Below are 11,439 nucleotides of genomic sequence, written 5' to 3' on the forward strand. Positions count from 1 at the left end.
TGGATGCTACCATGATTATGGATAATCCTGAATGAATAGTGAATAATAATGAGTGAGAAAGTTAGACGCACAAGACACGCTATCCTCTCACAATTACAATAACAGAAGGTTAGCATTTGGGGGGTATGATATTTTGCGTTTGTAACTATCTCACTCATCATTAATAACGATTCATTCCGGACTATCCATAATCATGGTAGCATCCACATTCATGTAGAAGTGTTTAGAAACATATTCTACTCTTATTTACAATAAAGGTGACTCCAAAATGACACAATACATTATTTACCATTCATTTCTATTAGGCACAAAATAATCTGAAACACAATCAAAACAAAGAGCAAATGCATCCAACAAATTTGTAGTCACAAGATAGCTGGCATGCCTACTGGCAAGGTTGCTAGACTTTAGAAAATACCAAAATTGCTTTTAATTCTTGGGTTATGAGACTATATACCAGTGTGGCAGTTGTACTAAACTCTTAAGATATAAAAGTTCTTAAAGAATCAATGTGCATCATTCATTAAAATGACAATTCAACAGGTAGAGGTACGCTTAGATAACCTATGCAGAAAAATATAATATTTTTACATAGAATTAGGCATAATGATTATGGCTCTAGATTGCAGGAAAAAGCTGTTTCAGGTGTTTGAAAAATGCAAAACTCTCCATCTTCTCAGACCATCCCCCCTCCATCCTCACGTACTTTATGCCCCCTCTAAAATAATGGATGCATGAGGCCCCTGGGTATTGTAACAAGAAAATAATAATAATATGCTGTATATGAAATGAAAATGTATATTGCCCTAAACAGACAATATTTATAAAGGATGTACTTTTTTTTACAGTCTTCATATTTTACATCTGATTATAAATAAACACGTATTTTTATTTATGATGTGTTTTCCATCACGTTTTGATTGCCTCCATATTTGCAAAATGTGACATTTTCTGATAAATGTGTTGTCACCACTTTGCTCCTCAGGAGGGTGGCCTTTTGACCATCGGTGTCAATAGGGGTGGGCTTTATTTTATTTTATTTATTAGGATCCCCATTAACTGACGCCAATGGCGACATCTAGTCTATTTTATTTAATTTTTTATTTAACCTTTATTTAACCAGGTAAGCCAGTTGAGAACAAGTTCTCATTTACAACTGCAACCTGACCAAGATAAAGCAAAGCAGTGCGATTAAAAACAACAACACAGAGTTACATATGGAATAAACAAAACGTACAGTCAATAACACAATAGAAAATCTATAGTGTGTGCAAATGTAGTAAGTTATGGAGGTAAGGCAATAAATAGGCCATAGTGCAAAATAATTACAATTTAGTATTATGACTGGAGTGATAGATGTGCAGAAGATGATGTGCAAATAGAGATACTGGGGTGCAAATGAGCAAAATAAATAATGTAAATAACAATATGGGGATGAGGTAGTTGGGTGGGCTAATTACAGATGGGCTGTGTACAGGTGCAGTGATCGGTAAGCTGCACTGACAACTGATGCTTAAAGTTAGTGAGGGAGATAAGTGTCTCCAGCTTCAGAGATTTTTGCAGTTCGTTCCAGTCATTTGCAGCAGAGAACTGGAAGGAATGGCGGCCAAAGGAGGTGTTGGCTTTGGGGATGACCAGTGAGATATACCTGCTGGAACGCATACTACGGGTGGGTGTTGCTATGGTGACCAATGATTTTTACATTTGACATTTTAGTCATTTAGCAGACGCTCTTATCCAGAGCGACTTACAGTTAGTGAGTGCATACATTTTTCATGCTGGCCCCCCGTGGGAAACGAACCCACAACCCTGGCGTTGCAAGCGCCATGCTCTACCAACTGAGCTACAGGTAAGGCAGGGATTTGCCTAGAAGTGATTTCTAGATGACCTGGAGCCAGTGGGTTTGGCGATGAATATGTAGTGAGGGCCAGCCAACGAGAGCATACAGGTCACAATGGTGGGTAGTATATGGGGCTTTGGTGACAAAACGGATGGCACTGTGATAGACTACATCCAATTTGCTGAGTAGAGTGTTGGAAGCTATTTTGTAAATGACATCGCCGAAGTCAAGGATCGGTAGGATAGTCAGTTTTACGAGGGCATGTTTAGCAGCATGAGTGAAGGAGGCTTTGTTTTGCGAAATAGGAAGCCGATTCTAGATTTAACTTTGGATTGGAGATGCTTAATGTGAGTCTGGAAGGAGAGTTTACGGTCTAACCAGACACCTAGGTATTTGTAGTTGTCCACATATTTTAAGTCAGACCCGCCGAGAGTAGTGATTCTAGTCTGGCGGGCTATCGATCGCGGTTATTATATCGTTTAGGACCTTGAGCGTGGCTGAGGTTGACCCATGACCAGCTCGGAAACCAGATTACATAGCGGAGAAGGTACGGTGGGATTCAAAATGGTCGGTGATCTGTTTGTTAACTTGGCTTTCAAATACTTTCGAAAGGCAGGGCAGGATGGTCTGTAACAGTTTGGATCTAGAGTGTCACCCCCTTTGAAGAGGGGGATGACTGCGGCAGCTTTCCAATCTCTGGGGATCTCAGAAGATACGAAAGAGAGGTTGAACAGGCTAGTAATAGGGGTTGCGACAATTTCGGTGGCTAATTTTAGAAAGAAAGGGTCCAGATTGTCTAGCCCAGCTGATTTGTAGGGGTCCAGATTTAGTAGCTCTTTCAGGACATCAGCTATCTGAATTTGGGTGAAGGAGAAGCGGGGGGGACATGGGCAAGTTGCAGCGGAGGATGCAGAGCTGGTGGCCGGGGTAAGGGTAGCCAGGTGGCAAGCATGGCCAGCCGTAGCAAAATGCTTGTTGAAATTCTCGATTATCATAGATTTATCGGTGGTGACAGTGTTTCCTAGCCTCAGTGCAGTGGGTAGCTGGGAGGAGGTGCTCTTATTCTCCATGGACTTTACAGTGTCCCAAAACCTTTTGGAGTTAGTGCTACAGGATGCAAATTTCTGTTTGAAAAAGCTAGCCTTTGCTTTCCTAACTGCTTGTGTATATTGGTTCCTGACTTCCCTGAAAAGTTGCATATCGCGGGGGCTGTTCGATGCTAATGCAGTACACCACAGGATGTTTTTGTGCTGGTCAAGGGCAGTCAAGTCTGGGGTGAACCAGGGGCTATATCTGTTCTTAGTTCTGAATTTTTTGAATGGGGCATGCTTATTTAAGATGGAGAGGAAAGCCCTTTTGAAGAACATCCAGGCATCCTCTACTGATGGAATGAGGTCAATATCCATCCAGGATACCCGGGCCAGGTCAATTAGAAAGTTCTGCTCGCTGAAGTGTTTTAGGGAGCGTTTGATAGTGATGAGGGGTGGTCGTTTGACCGCGGACCCATTACGGACGCAGGCAATGAGGCAGTGATCGCTGAGTTCCTGGTTGAAGACAGCGGAGGTGTATTTAGAGGGTAAATTAGTCAGGATGATATCTATGAGGGTGCCCATGTTTACGGATTTAGGGTTGTATCTGGTACCGGGCATCTAGTTTAGATTGTAGGACGGCCGGGGTGTTAAGCATATCCCAGTTTAGGTCACCAAGTAGTACGAACTCTGAGGATAGATGGGGGGCAAGCAATTCACATATGGTGTCCAGGGCACAACTGGGGGCTGAGGGGGGTTTGTAGCAACAGTGAGAGACTTATTTCTGGAAAGGTGGATTTTTAGAAGTAGAAGCTCAAACTGTTTGGGCACAGACCTGGATAGTACGATAGAGCTCTACAGGCTCTCTCTACAGTAGATTGCAACTCCGCCCCCTTTGGCAGTTCTATCTAGACGGAAAATGTTGTAGTTCGGAATGGACATTTCTGAATTTTTGGTGGCCTTCCTAAGCCAAGATTCAGACACTGCTAGAACATCAGGGTTGGCAGAGTGTGCTAACGCAGTGAATAACTCAAACTTGGGGAGGAGACTTCTGATGTTAACATGCAAGAAACCAAGGCTTTTACGGTTACAGAAGTCAACAAATGATAGCGCCTGGTGGGTAGGAGTGATACTGGGGGCTACAGGGCCTGGGTTAACCTCTACATCACCAGAGGAACAGAGGAGGAATAGAATAAGGATACGGCTAAAGGTCTTCTAGTGCGTTGGGTACAGCTATTTACATGAGGACACTATAGAAAACACGAACGCACTGCTATGCCATCTTGGATCTAAATGTCTAACTGGGGTCCAACATATAACGAAAAACACATTACTGTCACGCCCTGACTCAGGGGACGCTCATATGTTGAGTCAGGGTGTGTATATTCCTTGTTGTGTTTTTTCTATGTTTGTGATCTAGTATGTTTAGTTCTATGTTGGCCGGTGTGGTTCCCAACCTCTCCAGGTTCGGGGTCTCCCACACCAGGGTCCAGACAGGGCCTGGCATATCGTGGGAGGAAGGAGAGGGGAAGCAGCGTGCCGAGGTCCAGACCAGACCAGGGGCGCAACAAGGAGGCGGAGAGTGAGAGGCCGTCACGCCCCGAGCCGGATCCACCTCCGAGGCGGAATGCCCACCCGGCCCCTACCCTGTTATGTTTATGTTGTGCGGTTATATGTTGAGTCAGGGTGTGTATATTCCTTGTTGTGTTTTTTCTATGTTTGTGATCTAGTATGTACAGTGGGGAAAAAAAGTATTTAGTCAGCCACCAATTGTGCAAGTTTTCCCACTTAAAAAAATGAGAGAGGCCTGTAATTTTCATCATAGGTACACGTCAACTATGACAGACAAAATGAGAAAACAAAATCCAGAAAATCACATTGTAGGATTTTTAATGAATTTATTTGCAAATTATGGTGGAAAATAAGTATTTGGTCAATAACAAAAGTTTCTCAATACTTTGTTATATACCCTTTGTTGGCAATGACACAGGTCAAACGTTTTCTGTAAGTCTTCACAAGGTTTTCACACACTGTTGCTGGTATTTTGGCCCATTCCTCCATGCAGATCTCCTCTAGAGCAGTGATGTTTTGGGGCTGTCGTTGGGCAACACGGACTTTCAAATCCCTCCAAAGATTTTCTATGGGGTTGAGATCTGGAGACTGGCTAGGCCACTCCAGGACCTTGAAATTATTCTTACGAAGCCACTCCTTCATTGCCCGGGCGGTGTGTTTGGGATCATTGTCATGCTGAAAGAGCCACGTTTCATCTTCAATGCCCTTGCTGATGGAAGGAGGTTTTCACTCAAAATCTCACGATACATGGCCCCATTCATTATTTTCTTTACACGGATCAGTCGTCCTGGTCCCTTTGCAGAAAAAACAGCCCCAAAGCATGATGTTTCCACCCCCATGCTTCACAGTAGGTATGGTGTTCTTTGGATGCAACTCAGCATTCTTTGTCCTCCAAACACGATGAGTTGAGTTTTTACCAAAATGTTATATTTTGGTTTCATCTGACCATATGACATTCTCCCAATCCTCTTCTGGATCATCCAAATGCACTCTAGCAAACTTCAGACGGGCCTGGACATGTACTGGCTTAAGCAGGGGGACACGTCTGGCACTGCAGGATTTGAGTCCCTGGCGGCGTAGTGTGTTACTGATGGTAGGCTTTGTTACTTTGGTCCCAGCTCTCTGCAGGTCATTCACTAGGTCCCCCCGTGTGGTTCTGGGATTTTTGCTCACCGTTCTTGTGATCATTTTGACCTCACGGGGTGAGATCTTGCGTGGAGCCCCAGATCTAGGGAGATTATCAGTGGTCTTGTATGTCTTCCATTTCCTAATAATTGCTCCCACAGTTGATTTCTTCAAACCAAGCTGCTTACCTATTGCAGATTCAGTCTTCCCAGCCTGGTGCAGGTCTACAATTTTGTTTCTGGTGTCCTTTGACAGCTCTTTGGTCTTGGCCATAGTGGAGTTTGGAGTGTGACTGTTTGAGGTTGTGGACAGGTGTCTTTTATACTGATAACAAGTTCAAACAGGTGCCATTAATACAGGTAACGAGTGGAGGACAGAGGAGCCTCTTAAAGAAGAAGTTACAGGTCTGTGAGAGCCAGAAATCTTGCTTGTTTGTAGGTGACCAAATACTTATTTTCCACCATAATCTGCAAATAAATTCATAAAAAATCCTACAATGTGATTTTCTGGATTTTCTTTTCTCAATTTGTTTGTCATAGTTGACGTGTACCTATGATGAAAATTACAGGCCTCTCTCATATTTTTAAGTGGGAGAACTTGCACAATTGGTGGCTGACTAAATACTTTTTTTCCCCACTGTATAGTCCTATGTTGGCCGGTGTGGTTCCCAATCAGAGGCAGCTGTCGCTCGTTGTCTCTGATTGGGGGCCATACTTAGGCAGCCTATGGGCACTATTGAGTTGTGGGATCTTGTTCCTTGTAAGGTATGTTGTGTGTTCTACCTTGGACTTCACGTTTCGTTTCCTTTGTTGTTTTGTCATGTGTTTATCAAGTTTAATAAACATGTACGCATATCACGCTGCGCCTTGGTCTGACCCGTCCTTCAACGTACGTGACAATTACAGACAAAAGACTTTACAATTTACATACATTTTTTTAATTTAACATGTAGTGTGTGTGCATCTATCAGTTACACATACTGTCAGTACATACACACAACAAGTAGGTCCGATGGGGGAGAGGTGTTTTGCTGTGAGGTGTTGCTTTTTTAGTTTTTTGCAACCAGGTTTGCTTTTCACTTGCGCTATATAAGAGGGAAGGGAGTTCCATGCACTCATGGTGCTGTATAATACTATACGTTTCCTTGAATTTGTTCTGGACCTGGGAACTGTGAAAAGACCCCTGGTGGCATGTCTGGTGGAGTAAGTGTTTGTGTCAGTGCTGTGTGTAAGTTGACTATGCAAACAATTTGGAATTTCCAACACATTCATATTTCTTATAAAAACAAGAAGTGAGTCAGTCTTTCCTCAACTCTTAGCCAAGAGAGACTGTCATGCAGAGTATTAATATTAGCCCTCTGATTACAATGAAGAGCAAGAGGTGCCACTCTGTTCTGGGCCAGCTGCAGCTTAACTAGGTCTTTCTTTGCAGCACTTGACCATATGACTGGACAATAATCAAGACAAGATAAAACTAGAGCCTGCAGGACTTGCTTTGTGGAGTGTGGTGTCAAAAAAGCAGAACATCTCTTTATTACGGACAGACCTCTCCTCATCTTTACAACCATTGAATCTATATGTTTTGACCATGACCGTTTACAATCTAAGGTATCACCAAGTAATTTAGTCTTCTCAACTTGTTCAAAAGCCACACCATTCATTACCAGATTCAGCTGAGGTCTACAACTTAGGAAATTATTTGTACCAAATACAATGCTCTTAGTTTTAGAAATGTTCAGGACTAGTTTATTACTGGCCACCCATTCCAAAACAGACTGCTACTCTTTGTTATGGGTTTCAGTGACTTCATTAGCTGTGGTTGCTGATGTGTATATGGTTGAAGCATCAGCATACATGCTTTGTTTAATGCCAGTGGCAGGTCATTGGTAAAAATAGAAAAGAGTAGAGGGCCTAGAGAGCTGCCCTGTGGTACACCACACTTTACATGTTTGACATTAGAGAAAACCCTCTGAGTTCTATTAGATCAGAGCTCTGAAGCCACGATATGGCAGAGGTTGAAAAGCCATAACACATACGTTTTCTCAACAACAGGTTATGGTCAATAATATCAATGGCTGCACTTAATCTAACAGTACAGCTCCCACAATCTTCTTCTTATCAATTTATTTCAACCAATCATCAGTCATTTGTGTCAGTGCAGTACATGTTGAGTGCCCTTCTCTATAAGCATGCTGAAAGTCTGTTGTTAATTTGTTTACAGAGAAGTAGCATTGTATTTGGTCAAACACAATTTTTTTCAGCAGCTTGCTAAGAGCTGGCAGCGAGCTGATAGGTCTGCTGTTAGAACCAGTAAATGCCGCTTTACCACTCTTGGGTAGCGGAATGACTTTGGCTTCTCTCCAGGCCTGAGGACAAAGACATTCCTCTAGGCTCAGATTAAAGATATGACAGATAGGAGTGGCTATAGAGTCAGCTACTATCCTCAGTAGCTTTCCATCTAAGTTGTCAATGCCAGGAGGTTTGTCATTATTGATCGATAACAATAATTTTCCCATCTCTCCCACACTAACTTTACAAAATCTAACTTGCAATGCTTTTCTTTCATTATTATAATTTTTTATACATGTGTACGATGGCTCACTGTTCATTGTTGGCATTTCCTGCCTAAGTTTGCCCACTTTGCCAATGAAGTAATCATTAAAATAATTGGCAACATCAAATGGTTTTGTGATGAATAAGCCATCTGATTAGATGAAAGATGGAGTGGAATTTGTCTTTCTGCCCATAATTTCATTTAAAGTACTCCAAAGTTTTTGTTCCATCATTCGTTATATCATTGATCTTGGCTTCATAATACAGTTTCTTCTTTTTGTTGAGTTTAGTCACATAATTTCTCAATTTGCAGTAAGTCAGCCAGTCAGATGTGCAGCCAGACTTATTAGCCACTCCTTTTCCCCCATCTCTTTCAGCCATACAGTTTTTCAATTCCTCATCAATTCATGGAGCCTTAACAGTTCTAACAGTCAGTTTCTTAACAGGTACATGTTTATCAATAATTGGAAGAAGCAATTTTATAAATTCATCAAGTGCAGCATCTGGATGCTCCTTATTAATCACATCAGACCACCAAATATTTGTAACATCATCCACATAAGAGTCAGAGCAAAATCTTTTGCATGATGTCTTATACACTATTCTTTTGGAACTTTGGCTTTCCTGGATATAGCCACTATATTGTGATCACTGCATCCAATGGGTACGGATACAGCTTTAGAACAAAGTTCTACAGTATTAGTAAAAATGTGATCAATACATGTGGATGATCTTGTTCCTGTAGTGTTTGTAAACACCTTGGTAGGTTAATTAATAAAATGAACCAGATTACAGGCACTGGTTACAGTGAGAAGCTTCCTCTTGAGCAGACAGCTTGATGAAAACCAGTCAATATTCAGGTCCCCAAGAAAGTAGACCTCTCTGTTTACATCACATATACTATCAAGCATTTAAAACATTTAGATACTGACTGTTAGCACTTGGTGGCCTATAGCACACCCTAAAAGAAAAGGCTTTAGATGTGCCAGGTAAAGCTGCAACCACAACACTTCAATAACACTTGACATAAGATCTTCCCTAAGCATTACAGGGATCTGGCTCTGAATATATTGCAACACCTCTCCCATAAGCATTCCTGTCTCTTCTATAGATGTTATATCCTTGTATCGCTACTGCTGTATCATCAAATCAATTATCTAAGTGAGTCTCAGAAATGGCTAATATATGAATGTTATCTGATGTGTTAGCAAGTTATTTCTATGGCTACATATGTTAAAATGGCCTATTTTGAGCCCTTTCCTGGGTAGCTTATCAGAGATAGACATCATATGGAAAAGAGCAAACAAAGCAAGAGAAAAAAATATACATTCAGCAGTCCATTCATCAGTTGGTACAGTGGGGAAAAAAAGTATTTAGTCAGCCACCAATTGTGCAAGTTCTCCCACTTAAAAAGATGAGAGAGGCCTGTAATTTTCATCATAGGTACACGTCAACTATGACAGACAAAATGAGAAAAAGAATTCCAGAAAATCACATTGTAGGATTTTTAATGAATTTATTTGCAAATTATGGTGGAAAATAAGTATTTGGTCAATAACAAAAGTTTCTCAATACTTTGTTATATACCCTTTGTTGGCAATGACACAGGTCAAACGTTTTCTGTAAGTCTTCACAAGGTTTTCACACACTGTTGCTGGTATTTTGGCCCATTCCTCCATGCAGATCTCCTCTAGAGCAGTGATGTTTTGGGGCTGTCGCTGGGCAACACGGACTTTCAACTCCCTCCAAAGATTTTCTATGGGGTTGAGATCTGGAGACTGGCTAGGCCACTCCAGGACCTTGAAATGCTTCTTACGAAGCCACTCCTTCGTTGCCCGGGCGGTGTGTTTGGGATCATTGTCATGCTGAAAGACCCAGCCACGTTTCATCTTCAATGCCCTTGCTGATGGAAGGAAGTTTTCACTCAAAATCTCACGATACATGGCCCCATTCATTCTTTCCTTTACACGGATCAGTCGTCCTGGTCCCTTTGCAGAAAAAACAGCCCCAAAGCATGATGTTTCCACCCCCATGCTTCACAGTAGGTATGGTGTTCTTTGGATGCAACTCAGCATTCTTTGTCCTCCAAACACGACGAGTTGAGTTTTTACCAAAATGTTATATTTTGGTTTCATCTGACCATATGACATTCTCCCAATCCTCTTCTGGATCATCCAAATGCACTCTAGCAAACTTCAGACGGGCCTGGACATGTACTGGCTTAAGCAGGGGGACACGTCTGGCACTGCAGGATTTGAGTCCCTGGCGGCGTAGTGTGTTACTGATGGTAGGCTTTGTTACTTTGGTCCCAGCTCTCTGCAGGTCATTCACTAGGTCCCCCCGTGTGGTTCTGGGATTTTTGCTCACCGTTCTTGTGATCATTTTGACCCCACGAGGTGAGATCTTGCGTGGAGCCCCAGATCGAGGGAGATTATCAGTGGTCTTGTATGTCTTTCATTTCCTAATAATTGCTCCCACAGTTGATTTCTTCAAACCAAGCTGCTTACCTATTGTAGATTCAGTCTTCCCAGCCTGGTGCAGGTCTACAATTTTGTTTCTGGTGTCGTTTGACAGCTCTTTGGTCTTGGCCATAATGGAGTTTGGAGTGTGTCTGTTTGAGGTTGTGGACAGGTGTCTTTTATACTGATAACAAGTTCAAACAGGTGCCATTAATACAGGTAACGAGTGGAGGACAGAGGAGCCTCTTAAAGAAGAAGTTACAGGTCTGTGAGAGCCAGAAATCTTGCTTGTTTGTAGGTGACCAAATACTTATTTTCCACCATAATTTGCAAATAAATTCATTAAAAATCCTACAATGTGATTTTCTGGATTTTGTTTTCTCATTTTGTCTGTCATAGTTGACGTGTACCTATGACGAGAATTACAGGCCTCTCTCATCTTTTTAAGTGGGAGAACTTGCACAATTGGTGGCTGACTAAATACTTTTTTCCCCCACTGTATGTGTAAGTGTGTACTGCAGGGTTGAAGCTAACCTATAGGCTCAGCTCTCTCATCCCTTCCAGGCTTTTGGGAGGGAGGGTGGACAATGACCCTGTCATGGCAGATGTAAGCAATGTCCCCACGCGCTCTGGCAGCTTTCATGGCTCTTCTGGTGCACAGCTTCAGGATAGTCCTCGTTGAGGAAGATATACGTTCCTCTCAAGTTGTTGGCTCTTTCCAGAACAGCTACCTTGTCCTTGAATCTCAGGAACTTGACCACTATTGGCCTGGGCTTGTCACCTGGGCCGGTGGTGGGTTTTCCAGTCCTGTGGCCGTGCTTCAGTTTCTCCAAGCACATTTCCCTCACTTTGTCCTCAGACTC

The sequence above is a fragment of the Coregonus clupeaformis genome, chromosome 12 (assembly GCF_020615455.1).
Source record: "Coregonus clupeaformis isolate EN_2021a chromosome 12, ASM2061545v1, whole genome shotgun sequence".
Lineage (NCBI taxonomy): Eukaryota > Metazoa > Chordata > Actinopteri > Salmoniformes > Salmonidae > Coregonus > Coregonus clupeaformis.